The sequence below is a fragment of the Diadema setosum genome, chromosome 4 (assembly GCF_964275005.1).
Source record: "Diadema setosum chromosome 4, eeDiaSeto1, whole genome shotgun sequence".
NCBI classification, from domain to species: Eukaryota; Metazoa; Echinodermata; class Echinoidea; order Diadematoida; family Diadematidae; genus Diadema; species Diadema setosum.
Genome location: NC_092688.1, coordinates 28139349 through 28153405, shown reverse-complemented (window position 1 = coordinate 28153405; position 14057 = coordinate 28139349).

Sequence of the window (14057 nt, the reverse complement as noted above, 5' to 3'; positions counted from 1 at the left end):
ATGTTCATGCCTTAATTCATGCTCACATTATCTAATATATGAATTTATGGCTCCAGATATATAATATACTGTACATTGCAAAGTGGTGTATGTAATACCACACAAGGATTTTTCAAAGAAAGTGCTGGGTCATGGAGTCTCAGGGTAATGTAAATGATAAAGTTTAAGTTTTGAAATTATTTTTATTTTTACTGTGTATCGAAGATGGTTTGGGGTATGTTGATGATACTTGCTGGCATCGTACACTTTGCTGTCTGCAGTGATTTTTTTAAAATATTTTTTATATATACGATTTTTTTTTTTTAGGGGAGGGGCGGAGGTTTTGGGCCTTGGGATAGGGTTTGGGTGCAAAGAATTACATTATTAGTCAGTAGTGCAGTTAGAGGGGACATTTGTTGTTGTTGACATTCTGATAATACTTTTTGTACACTGGATTTTTTTCTTTTTTTACGGGAGGGGGTGGAATGAATACCCATTTGCCACAATGATATTTTTAGTTTGTACCATATGTAGAATAATCCTAATGGTGTACACGCTTCATTCAAAATTGTACTATTTCTTTTCTTTTATGTTCAACTACTCCCTGATGTGCTTCCTTAAGTTGGTTGGAGAGGCCCAAGGGTCATAGTGATTTCGACTGCTTTTTCCCAACCCGGCTCCTTAGGAAAGCTCAACAGGTATCTAGATATTACAATTTAATAGTCAGTTCTTAGAAACGCATAATACCATACAAATAGTCTCTATGCGTGTACAAAATAATGAAACAAAATCTATCACATATTTCTCTAATTCAAACATGTAATCAACAATTGTCAAAAAGGTGAGTTTTTAACACAGATTTGAATTTATCAAAATCTGTAATGCATCTAACACTGAGAGGGAGGTTATTCCATAATGAGGGTGCCATTTTTCCAAAAGACCTATCACCATATGTCTTAGATTTGACACTTATTTCTGAGAGGAGATTTTTTGATTTTGAGCGCAGATTACGACCAATTTGTTGTTGCCATGGCAATGCAGTTTCTCCCACTGATGGAAATGTGTCTTTCTCTTCTTCTGGCTAATGCAAACAGGACTCCACAGCTGGGATATTCAGTTGCAGGTGCAAGGTTTAGCAGTGCATCAAAAAGGGACCCCCCCCCCCCCCCCCCGGATTCCTTGTGCATTTTTGTTGTTGTTGGTCTCATCAGCAATGGCCAACACAATTGTAATTATGGTCATAATTAGATATTTCTATACGGTAACATAGCATACAAAACTGTGTTAACCCCATTCATTTCATTGCAAGAAAGTGTTTCTATGGGGCTGATAGTAACAAACTGGCAACCGATGATCATGGTATAAAGGTGAATTCACCAAACTTTTTAGGTGACACTGATTAAATTGATGATGACTCGATCCCTTCATGCAGCAAATCGTCACTGCAAACCATTGGGGTCAGGGTAAATAAACAAATGCATAACACAGACAGATTAATGCAAAAGGGCTCGTACAATCAGAGCCATTTCCTCCACCTTTTTTCAATGACTTTGATCTTCAGTTTTAATAATAATAATAGTAATATACAGTACATTTATAAGGCGCTTAATACGGATGTTTCTAAGTGCACAGTTTACCGGGAAAATTAATATTTAGACCAAAATAATACAAAAATACCAAAATACAAATACAAAAATATCCAAAAAGAAAAGATTCAGTGTATAAATGCGATGAGTAGGCCTACTGAAAAATCAAAATCAGTGTGCACCTCCATCGACCAACCCACAACATTCCAAAGGACTAACTAGTATCTACTAAAAAGTTTTATCATGGATTCCTTGTGCATTTTGTTGTTGTTGATGGTCTCATCAACAATGGTCAACACAATTCTATATCAAGGATCCCTTTATAATTTTGTCAGGTAACTGGACAAACGGGCTACAGTTGGACATTTTTTTTGTGAAAGGTAACATAATAAATTGTATCAACCTTCCCCACCACCACCACCACCACCACCTCATCTCTCTTTCCAGGCTCTCTCTCTTGTATCTCTATCTCCCCTTCAAATCCCCCAGTTACAGATTAAAATAGTTTTTGAATACCAATTCTGTGAGTTATAACTACAAATGTATCTCCTTTTGGATGTCAGGTAGTCAAATCACATTCATTTGCAATCTTTACATTATAAATGATTAAGGATTTTTTTTTTCTAAAATGTTCCCATTTTTCGGCCATTTCCCTCCTTTTGTGTGTGTGTGAGTGTGTATGCAATATGAACTTAAATGAGGAATAAAGATAGTAAAGACAATGAGACCGTCATGTTTGACATTTTTTTTTTTTTTTGGGGGGGGGGCCAACATGACTGTTATATTCTGATGATTTAAATGATCACATGATATTTCTTTGCTGCTAAAAGACATTACAGTGTATGTGGCATACACACACATGTGCATGCACAAATGAAAAAAAAAAGATACTGTGACATCATAACTTGACCAAAAATTTACCATCTATTTTCAGCCTTCTTACAGTTAGTTTTTTAAGAGTACTGATAGTTTTTTAATTTCATTTGTAGAATTCCAACTACCTATATTGAACATTTTGTCCCATCTTGGTAATTTATCTTCAACAATGTTATCAAACTATAATATAGACCACTGGACTTGATTCTCATCAGATTGTGTTATGTTAGCAATTGTCTGTGAAAACAAACAACCATATAGGCCCTATGGGTTAGAAATGTGAAATTGCTCATGTTATAAAAAAGCTTGTGTGTTTGTCCTATAGGCATCATAAAATGAAATGTTTTCCTGGTTCTACAACATACTCCTATATGTACACACATTGGTTTTTTAAGTGTAGCAAAAGAAAAAAAAAACCTGAAAACTGCTTATCCAATTGTGGAGAGCCAGTGGAGTAAAATTGAGTCAAAAGGGGCCTGAGCTTTCGATCCTATAGCAGAATCTTTGTCGGAGACAAAATAACAAACAGACAGGGAAAGCAATCATATAATAGGACTTCACACATAAAGAATAGTCAGAGACTGGCTAAGGACACAGAACAAGGAAAACAAAAGGGGAGGTTAGGAAGTCATGGGCAAGGAGCCCAACACGTTTAGGGAGGGGGATTAGATTGGGAGGTGGACAGACAAAAGGCTGAGGAGGGTCAGTGATGATCCAGATCCGAGGACCAAAGGGGGAAACCTTTGAAGGAACAGGATGAATAGGGAGGCAATATCAAACAAGATAAAGAACAACAGAGGGATAAAAAAGGAAAAGAGTGAAAAGCATTGGGGGGGGGGGGGGGGGAGGGGCTGAGCAAGCAGTGAGCCTTAATAAGGTGAGTGTCAACCAACCAATGCAAGTTCTCAATCATATCAAAGCATTAATAATAGTCATAATAATAATGATAATATGGGCCTAATAATGATAATGATATTGATAATAGAAATGAAAATGATAATTTAAAAAAAATATGTATTTAATATGAAAAGGGAGGAAATACACAAAATCCCTGGGAGAGAAAATGCATTTTACGTTGATGCTGGCATGAATATGCATAGAAGTATAGAACCACATTTAATTTCATTTCATGGATCCTGACTATCTGGGCAGATCAGACTTCTCCCCTTTTGCTTTATATTCCACAATTTCTATCAAACTATAGTGACCACTTCATTCTGAAAGGTGTTTGCTTGTGTTGTTGCAACAATTTGTTCCAATCAAGTTGTACAAGACAATAGCAATGTATTAGTTGAAAATGTGACATTATTTGTGTTTGTGTCTTTATCAAGATAATGCAGTTTCTTGAAGGTATGGTGAAGGCTAATGAAGCCCTAATAATGTAAAGCTATGTTCTTTTAAAAAATTAATTATGAATGTATTTTAATCTGTTTTCATAGTTTTTAAGCAAATATCTCAAAACTTTGGTACACATGATGACTGTGATATGAAAAAGTCCATGACACATCTTTGCAGTGTCCTGAATTGGTTGCTATGATAATGGCATAGCAAAAATAAAGGATGAAGCATGATTATTAAACCTTATCACAGGATACCCGTACCGGTCATTTTCATGAATTTTGCCACCATTGTTGGCCTCGATAAAAGACTGTAAGACACTAGGTTTCCTTGACATGGTGATGGCCTGTTGTATTATGACTCGGAGAAAACCTCCCAAAGAGAAGGAAACTGGATGGAGGCAGGAGTACCTGAATACAAGGTAATCATCTTCAGTATATATACAGTAATACTTCATTTTGAGGTTTCATTTTGAGCAGAAATACTACCTGAAGCAAGAGGAATCATTCTGAAGGTTACAGCTCGTTATTCCAAAGGTTCGTTATTCGGAAGGCTCTTAGTCCTAAGATTCGCTATTCCAAAGGTTCTTTATTCCAAATTTCATTTTCGGATTAACGAATCTCAGGAATAACGAACCTTCGGAATAATGCCACAAATGTTCGGATTAACGAACCTCTAGGTATAGGGAATTTGCGTGTTTCAGATTAACCAACCTTCGGAATAGCGAACTTTGGGAATAACAAACAGCACCCCATTCTGAAGCTGGTACTAAAAAAAAAAAATTAGAGTAGTTTGATCCACAAGACTTTGTAAAGGATGGTCCGTCGGTCAGTCCATTGCAAAGTCTTGTGGATCAAACTACCCTTATTTTTTTTTAGCAGTACATTGTAAACCTAAATCTTGGCAGGTGTAACCGCTAAATCACATGGAGATGTGCATGACACCTTTTCCTCCTTACTGATTGATGCATTGCCTTGATAATTGCAAAATTTATGAAAATCATGCATCTAAAGTTGTGGATTGAAATACATTCTCTCAATTGGCAATTCAGTTGTATGTATACAATCAGTAGGCCTATATCTTAATGTGTAGTTGTGCAAGACACTTTTGTGTGAGTGTCAAAAGATGTCTTGCCACTGTAACAACATTTTTGTACACTATATAAATCATTCAAAAGTGTAGAATTCTCAAACTATGCTGGTTTTCAAGAGATTCAAACAAAAATTGACTCAATATAAAGTTGTGCAAGATATATTAGTATACAAATGTATTCGAAGGTGGTTTCCATGATAAATGTAGGCCCTACATGGTGGCCCAGGAAATTACAAAAGGACTTGCAGATCGCACTTCTCCAGTTTTTAAGTGATTAGACAAAAGTTTAATAGCACACAGTGGGGGTATAAATCATCTTGACAGTGACATTTCTAGTTTTCGTTTATACTCCCTTCTTTGAAGTGCTATTCAGCAAAATTTGAGGTTGTTCTATCTAGATACCAGATAAGTAGACTGATGAGCTCACATCAAACTGGGACATAAAATAAGACAAGATGGTATTAAAAATGCACCTTTGTTTATGCCCTGATAAATAAAATGTGATGAAAATTAGTCATGTCCAGACCAGAAATATGTTGTGAAGAAAGGTGTGACATTGTTTTCTGTGATGAAACTAAGGTTTAGAGAGAACTGGATGGTGTGATGGACTTTTAACGTGGCCTTGGGATAATGTTACACCATAACTAATGTGTAGTGAAGTGTCTGTAACGTCAGTTTTCGCAGATTATATCTTTAGAAAATTAGACAGAGATAATTTTAAGTACCGTACCATACAGAAATATTTTTATTATGACCATAATTCTATTTCAAGAAAAATATAATACCTTTGAGTTTGACAGAGAGAGGCAATGTAACCTGTACTATACATATAGGTAACAAAATGAAATTAAGAATTATACATTTCTGTTTTTCTGACACAACTCTGTCCAGGGTATTAGAACGATGCCCCCCCCCCCCCCCCCCCTTTCATTCCCCCTTTTTTTTTTCTTAAAAAGGATTAGTTCAGATCATATCATCAAATTCAGAGAAGCACTGTCAGAAATTACTGGTAAATATAACTTACAAGTGTTTAAGTGTAAGTAACAGGCATTTTTTTCCCCAAAAATAATATCTTCTGCAAAGACCGAGAGAAGTGCATAGGGAAAAAAAATAGAGGATTAATACACATACATTTGAAGTTTTCAGACAAGCTAATTCAGACAGCCAGTACCTCATGTACACCCCTTTCTTTTCCTTTTTTTTTTTTTTTTTATAAATGCAGGACATGCAGAGCAACTCTCCTTTTTTGGCAAAAACAGAAATAAACAAACCAACCACACACAAAAAAAAGTAAAAGAAAAAGAGTCAAAATTTTGTTCCCCTTTTGTTGTCACTATGTTTTTTTCCCCAATTATTTGTTGACAGTACAGTACTGGTCCCCACAGTACTGTATCAATATGGAGTCAGGTTCTCCATTGCTTGTGGGAAGTGTATGGCAGTGGTAGTGCGGAGAATTATTGGGCTTGCATGATAAGACTGGTTGTCATGTTGATGATGACTTATTTACGAATCAATACAGTGCCGGTGAAATTTCAGACACTTTTCAAACCATTTAGTCAGTATAACATCGTTCAAAGTTAAGAGAAAGGTATGAAACAGTTTCATTGACTGGAATTTAGTTAAAATGTCGAAGAAAATATCACGGTCGACTTCGTAGCTACGCAGCGACACAGCTCGCTCCACCCATCGAGCTGCACGACTGCCAGCCCTACAGCCCGGGGGGGCCCGCGGGCCGGTATCGGTGGTTGCGTGCGCCACTCTAGAGAGCAGCGTGCCGCGGTGTGGAAACCGAACGAAGACGATTCGACATAAGATTTGTTTCATTTTTCTTACTAAAATGATTCATTTGCCTATAAAAATGTCACCAAGGATAGAAAACACATGTATTTATATGAAACACTATATTTTATTGTTGGTTATTCGCATCTAAAGGAAATTTCTCAACAAATTTCACCTTACCAAACAGGCTGTCGTCACAAGTTGTGCTGGTATCGGTGCGGTGCACGTGGGAGGGGGTCCGGTGGCCAGTGTGCGAGCGCCACCCCGAGCCGAGCCTCTCAGCAGCTGGCAGCGCGGCGCGCGTCCCGCGATATGGAAACCGAACAAGTACGAACGAAGACGATTCGACATACTGTAGACAATTGTTTCATTTTTCATACTAAAATGATTCCTCTGCTCATGAATATGTCACCAAGGATAGAAAACACATGTACCTATGTAAAATACCATATTTTATTGCTGGTGTTAAGCATTTAATGGAAATTTCTCAACAAATTTCACCTTACCATGCAAGCTTTCGTCACAAGAAAAAGCTCCGTCACCGAGACTCTCAGAGCAGAGAAGATACCGTTAAATATTGCTTCGCAGCATCAGAAAATAAAAAGGAATTGCCTTAAAATGCGATGAAACATTTTTTTCATACATCATTCCACTAACCTATGTCAATATTATGACAGAAATGTGTTTCATTCTGTAAAAATCAGGCACAAATAAAGTTGGGTCGAGTTGTCCAATCGCAAACCCGCCCCTGGACAACTCGGATCCGGGCTAACTCGCCCTCGAGACAAGTCACCCCGAAGACAGCTCGCCCTCGATTTTCGAGGGCGAGTTGTCTTGGGTCCGAGGGCGAGTTGTCTCAAGTGGCGAAGGAATATACCCCAAATGATTGATTTAATTTCAGACAAAATAAAAGCTGCTTTAAAATAATTTTGCATTTATCTGCCTAAGTTAAATATCAGAGCGCACACATTTTCTATTTTCTCTGATTAAAATAACTTTTAAGATGAAAATTATGGCATTCTGTAATCGCATTTTCCCTGCCCTGAGATCGCAAGAATTGCCGAATCGTCCATGCCCGGCCTCCTGATCCCATCGGCAAACTGCAGTAAATTTTTTGACTTTGAATGCACCTCTGAGACTTCATTTATGATTCAGGTTTGTATTATTGATTAATGATGCTATATAGTAGGTTAAATACGATTAATATTTCACTTTCTTCGTTTATTCAGCAGAAGAAGAAGCAGAGTCGATCTCGCCCTCGCCCCTTTTTCTCCGGCTAGCGCGGAGTGCATTGTGTGGGCTGCACTATGGCCCGATCTGAGCCGGCCTCGCCCCCTGATTCTCATCGGCAAACTGCAGTAAATTTTTCGACTTTGAATGCACCTCTTAGACTTCATTTATGATTCAGGTTTGTATTATTGATTAATGATGCTATATAGTAGGTTTAATTCGATTAATATTTCACTTTCTTTGTTTATTCAGCAGAAGAAGAAGTAGAATCGATCTCGCCCTCGCCCCCTTTTCTCCGGCTAGCGCGTGTGGGCTGCATTGTGCTCCCGTTATGCCAGAGCTGAGCGTCGCTCGGCCGAGACTCCGGGGTAAACTTCTCTGGCCTCCCGTTGGCTTTCCACTACCGGTCGGGTTTAACTAATGGGTTAATGGATTTAATGCGTCGCCGTCTTCACGATTTGAAGTTGAATTTGATATAATTTTGATGATGAACTTGACTTATATTTCTCCCCTGTGAGTGGCCGTGGGTGAACATAGCCCTAATCTAACCTGTGCAATTTAGTACAACTTCACAAGTCTTTTGATGGCCATGGCATAAGTTAGACCTAGATCAAGATAGATGTCTACCAGGGTAAATCACGGTAAAGCCTGAGTGACTTAAAATTTTACTAAAAGGCTAACGGTAGTCAAACAGTTAGATCTAGATTTCTAGATTCTAGTAAAATTACTGCTTACTCAATTACTGAGCGTCATGCGTCATCATGAGTATTCTATGACATAGGAAATTCAGGTTATAGGCCTATCGGCCTACCACAACTTATAGACCTATACGGCCACGGTCATAGTCTGGACTAAAACTGTTAGTCTGGATCTGGATCTGGATGTGAGTACAGTGCAGGACCGACCTTTCGGTATAAAACACCGGCTGAGAGAGGGCACGTGGTTTTTAGTGGTAATGGAGATGGCTTTTCTCGAGTTTTGCTTTAATTTAAAGACTTCTGGTGATGTACTACTGACAACTTCAGTGGGAAGCTGATCGATGAGTTGTTTTCGCAAAAAAGAAAAAGAATTTTTAGTTGCTCTGTTTTAACGTTACAATGTCTTACTGAATACACTTTGTATGATTTTAACGTATTTCTCTACAGTTAATTGTCTATGTTACAATCTTTGAATTTCTTGGCTGTGATGTTTTGCTTTGGTCTTATTTTTGAGAGAAAATTTTCAGCAGGTAGGGCTGAGACCAACCCCTCGACCACCTTGAAGTCATCTTTTAATCATCTTTTAATCAAGTATTCAACTTCAACATGATGTAGATTCTACCTTTAGACTTAAAATTTAAATCTAATCCACTTTAACATTACTTTGCTTGTTGAATGTTAGGTCTAACTTATGCCATGGCCTGTCTCCTCGCCGACCTCGGTAGGTTATGACCCCAATGTTGTCCCCTATCTTCAGCTTCACACACAAATACGAGGGGCCGGATTTTACATAAACTTTTCAAAATAAGAACTAAATTAAAATAGATCTACAGTATGGTTTATTTAGGGGTCCTAGTTTCGGGAAGGTACAGGTAATGATTGTCAGCCTCCTTTGAGTGGAAGTATTTTACATAAAAATTCCTGAAATTTATCTCAAAATGTGCTAGACCCTATAGGTCTAAATCCTGTAGATTGACTTCATCTTGTCGCACTGTCAATATATTAAAGGCCAGCGTGGGACGTTTTTGTGCATGCGCCTGTCAGTGGGGTTCCTTTATTTCGGCAAACCACCCTCATCACCAGTAAATAACGTTTGGTTATGAGGTGGTGTATGCCCCTGATAAAAGCCAGTAAGAAATTATACCCACATTATCCGCAAAATTCTGAGGATTCCGATGCTGCTTTCATTTCAGCAGTTCAAACTCCACGTACAAAGATCTCGCAGGGCAAGCCCTGCCTTTATTTGGCCATCTAAAATTTAAGGTCAGATTCACTCTCGGGGCGTTGTTTGCCATTGACAAAGTATGTAACTGTGTTCCATTGAGCATTTTTAGTAGGAAAATTATTGTAAGATAATGCAGAGGCTGTTGGGTGAATGGTCGAATACTAACTTACTTTACTTGTGAGTGGGAATCCAGAATAGAATTTGTAATTGTATTGTAAAAATGTAGATCTACAAAGTTATTCCTTCATAAAGGAATAGAATTGTATCATCGTTTGAGCATTGTCATTGTCGGTGATACTGACAACTGACCTAGATCCAGTCCTGTTTGTGTAAACTTTCAAGTGTGTGCTCTAGTCTAAGTAAAAGAAGTAGGCATATAATAAATGTCAGGACAAATGTAATTCTGCGATATGATATCCATTTGTAAACTGCCCTCTGCCTGCATGGTCCATGGAATCCTATAAGTTATGTAATTGAGTTGGGGGACAAATTTCATGAAGTTATTTATGTTTAGACCTCCATATATTATTTCATAGATAGCCTACCAGCATTTTTAATTTAGGCAGTGTATATTGACAGGCGTGTATCTTATTCTTGCAGCCAAACACCGTTTGGGCTTCGTAAGTGGCTAAATAAGGCTGTATAAGTAAGGGAATTAGGCTCAGATCACACACACACCACACCCAACGTTTGTTTTTACTCACAGTTTACACTCTTTATTGAACATATTTCCTATTTCACTGTTGGCCAATGACTGCATACATGCACATCATACTGACCTATTTACGATTATTTTTCACAACAATAATTCTACAACAACAACAACAACAACAAAAGTTTTGTTGTTGTTGTTGTTGTTTTTTAATATAAACTGTGAATCTAGTCCCCCTTGGGGCTGTATCTAGGATCTGGGAGTGGTTTGTGAAACTTTTTGTTGGTGATTTCACTGATAAACTGTTATAACCTAAAATTTGTCAGTGAAAATCATCGACAAAAAGTTTCATGAATCGCTCCCCTGGTTGGCTCTAGTGCTTTTCAGTTCTAAGCATCGAATACAGTGCCCACTTAGAGGACAAATCCGGGCCAGGATTATGAGGAAAAATTTCACCTACAGAATGGTGCAAAAATTATAATTGGATGAGAAATAAGGGAGATATGACATTTTGAAATTTCATGGTTTTTTTTTCAGAAAATAACATTTCTTGACCAGTTCTTATGGATATATGAGTGAGGTAATGATGTCATCCCCTCACAATTTGTTATATATTATTTTACATGGAATTTGATTTTTTTTTTTTTTTTTTTTTTTTTTTGGGGGGGGCTGATACAGGTAAACCCATATCCCTGTATGAAAATGTGTCAGAATAAACTACATGTGTCATTTACTTTGGGTGGATAGCAGGTAAACTTTACCGGTACTGTCTTATATCTGAAAGATGAGATTTGTTGTTGTTGTCATTTCTGTAAATGAATTGTGAAAATTGTAAGGGAATGACATCATTATCTCCCTCATTTGAATATTCATAAGGACTGGTCAATAAATGTTTTCCAGAAATGTGTGAAATTCCAAAATGTTTGTCTCTTTCATTCCTTATCCGATTAACATCATTTTGTGCACTATTCTGTAGGTTAATTTTTTCTCTTTCTTCTTCAACAATTCTGGCCCAGATTTATCCTTTCAATTTGGAAGTTTAGTGCCCAGATTCTTTGCTGAGTATATGCCTGACTATATTATCAGTTTAAAGGCATAATTTATCATTTTCCAGATTTCAGAAATCTGAGCTGCATGCCTCTACATAATTTTAGAATAATGTTTAGGGGGTTAATAATGAAACTGAAAAAATTATGCTTTATGGTTTCATTTACTGCTTTAAACAGTGAAAACCTAAAACATTACCACCATATAGACTACTGTGTTACCTTATTTGGTGTTATACCACCAAATAAGCATATTCATAATTAATGCATTTTGAGTTTGAGAAATTCATAATTAATGCATTATCTTTATTATTTTTGTTTCCTTTGTAGCTTTTTCACCCATCTGAACATGTAATTATACAGGTCAGGCAGCTCAGTTTGAGAATTTTTTAAATTTGTCGCCCACATTGTTAAAGGGACTGTACAGTACTGGTTGAGGTAGGGATTCATGTTTTGAACATTCCTAACTGAGATAATGAAAAGCCTCTTCTGAAATATGAAAGAGCATGTAATTTTAAGAAGGATTCAATGTTTATTTGATGAAAATTGGTTTTCAAATGGCTGAGATATCCAAAAAAGTGCTAATAATAAAAGGCGACATGCCCCAACTTTATTACTATCTCTTTGTTTCACCTTGTTTTTGGATATCTCAGCCATTTCAAAACCAATTTTCATCGAATAAACTTTTGATACCCCTTAGAACCGCATGCGCTTTGACATCTCATAGAGTGGTTTCTGAATATCTCACAAAACGTTAAAAGCTAAGTCTTCACCTCGACCAGAACTGTACACACCCTTTAAACTGTCTTTAAATCCTCACTTTTTCAAATTTCTTGAATAACACAGATCTGGACGCACACCTCACTCATCCATATCATTTACCTTCTGCACCCCACTTTTTGTCCACTTTGAGTATCTGCTTCAGACAGTCCCGTTTTTAAAGAAATGACACATCACACAACTGGTATAGTATTCTCCAAGTTCAGAATGGATTGTGTTTTATTTACAAAATGTACATATTGTGAAAATTCTGTGCATTAACATTTCACAAGGAAAAAAAAAAAAACGTATTACAATTGTATCCATTCTAGCCACATGCATTTGCAGTTTCACAAAGTGATGATTCATAATATATTCTTGTAGTTTTACATCTCATCACAATATGGCAAGGTTCTTAAACATTACTGTCTTCATTGAAAAGTAAGATAAAATGAATGAAAATAAAAAGAACGAAAAGAAAAAAAAAAGGAGTAAGTACCTCTTAAATCCAGCTCTGACTATGAATGAATAAATGAATGAAAATTGATTGATTCTTACAAAACAGTTGAACAATCAGAACTATTAGAATATGAACTGATATGAACTTCAAGAAAAGGGGAGACAAGCAGAAGCTTCTAAGGTGAAGTTCCCCCTACATTAAAAAGTATGTGTAGATGGCATGCATACAAACATAGAGGGAAAGACCCAACAATAACAGTAAGGATGTATAATAGCAAGGGTTCAATGTGCTCATCGATTCACTTATGACTATATCACTGTTTTACTATGTTCCAACTGCTTGGCCCCATGCACTTACTAAAAGAGCAGAGTTATTATGAGATGCGGATGTATAGTGGAATTTACTAGAAGAGTAAGTATTATTTTGGTGATATCTATTGCTACATCTGAACAAATTTGCGTTAGTTTCAGGAGCTACTTTTTTGTTTGACAAGAAGCAGTACTAAAGCAATTAAATATTTGCGACCATCACTGACCAGGGTTGGGAAAATATCATGATTTTTTTTGTCTTAATCGAAGAAGAAAATTAGATCATGATTTTTTCGATATGATTATTTCGATTTTTTTTTTTCATGGGCAAGGCAAGTATTCTATATTTAGATTTTGAGTTTACATATAAGGTTACAATAACAGTAAGGATGTGTAATAGCAAAGGTTCAATATGCTCATAGATTCACTTATGACTATTATCACAGTTTTACGATGTTCCAACTGCTTGGCCCCATGCACTTACTAAAAGAGCAGAGTTATTATGAGATGCGGATGTATAGTGGAATTTACTAGAAGAGTAAGTATTATTTTGGTGATATCTATATTGCTACATCTGAACAAAATTTGCGTTAGTTTCAGGAGCTACTTTTCGTTTGACAAGGAACAGTACTAAAGCAATTAAATATTTCTGACCATCACTGACACTGACATTAAAGCATTCGACTTTTACAAGATACAGGACTTGAAGGACTATGCAGGAACATTCCCGTAGACCGCTGCACAGGTGCGCAGGAGCTGATGTGGTGTCTTGTGTCCCTCCCTGTACTGCCTCCAGGCCTGGAAAACGCGCCCTTGTGCTGTGTTGGTCTCCCTCCTCTGGCGCTTGGTGAGTCGCCTCCTCTCGACCAGCTCGACGGTGATGTCAACCACTCGAGACTCCCTCCAGAGCAGGTTGGACAGCTGGTACACCCCAAGCGCCTTGCCGAAGGACCGCATCTTGAGGCGAAGATGAAATCCTTCCACATCGTTGTTGGTCCGAATGGCCCTCTCGAACACCGCCCAGGAGTC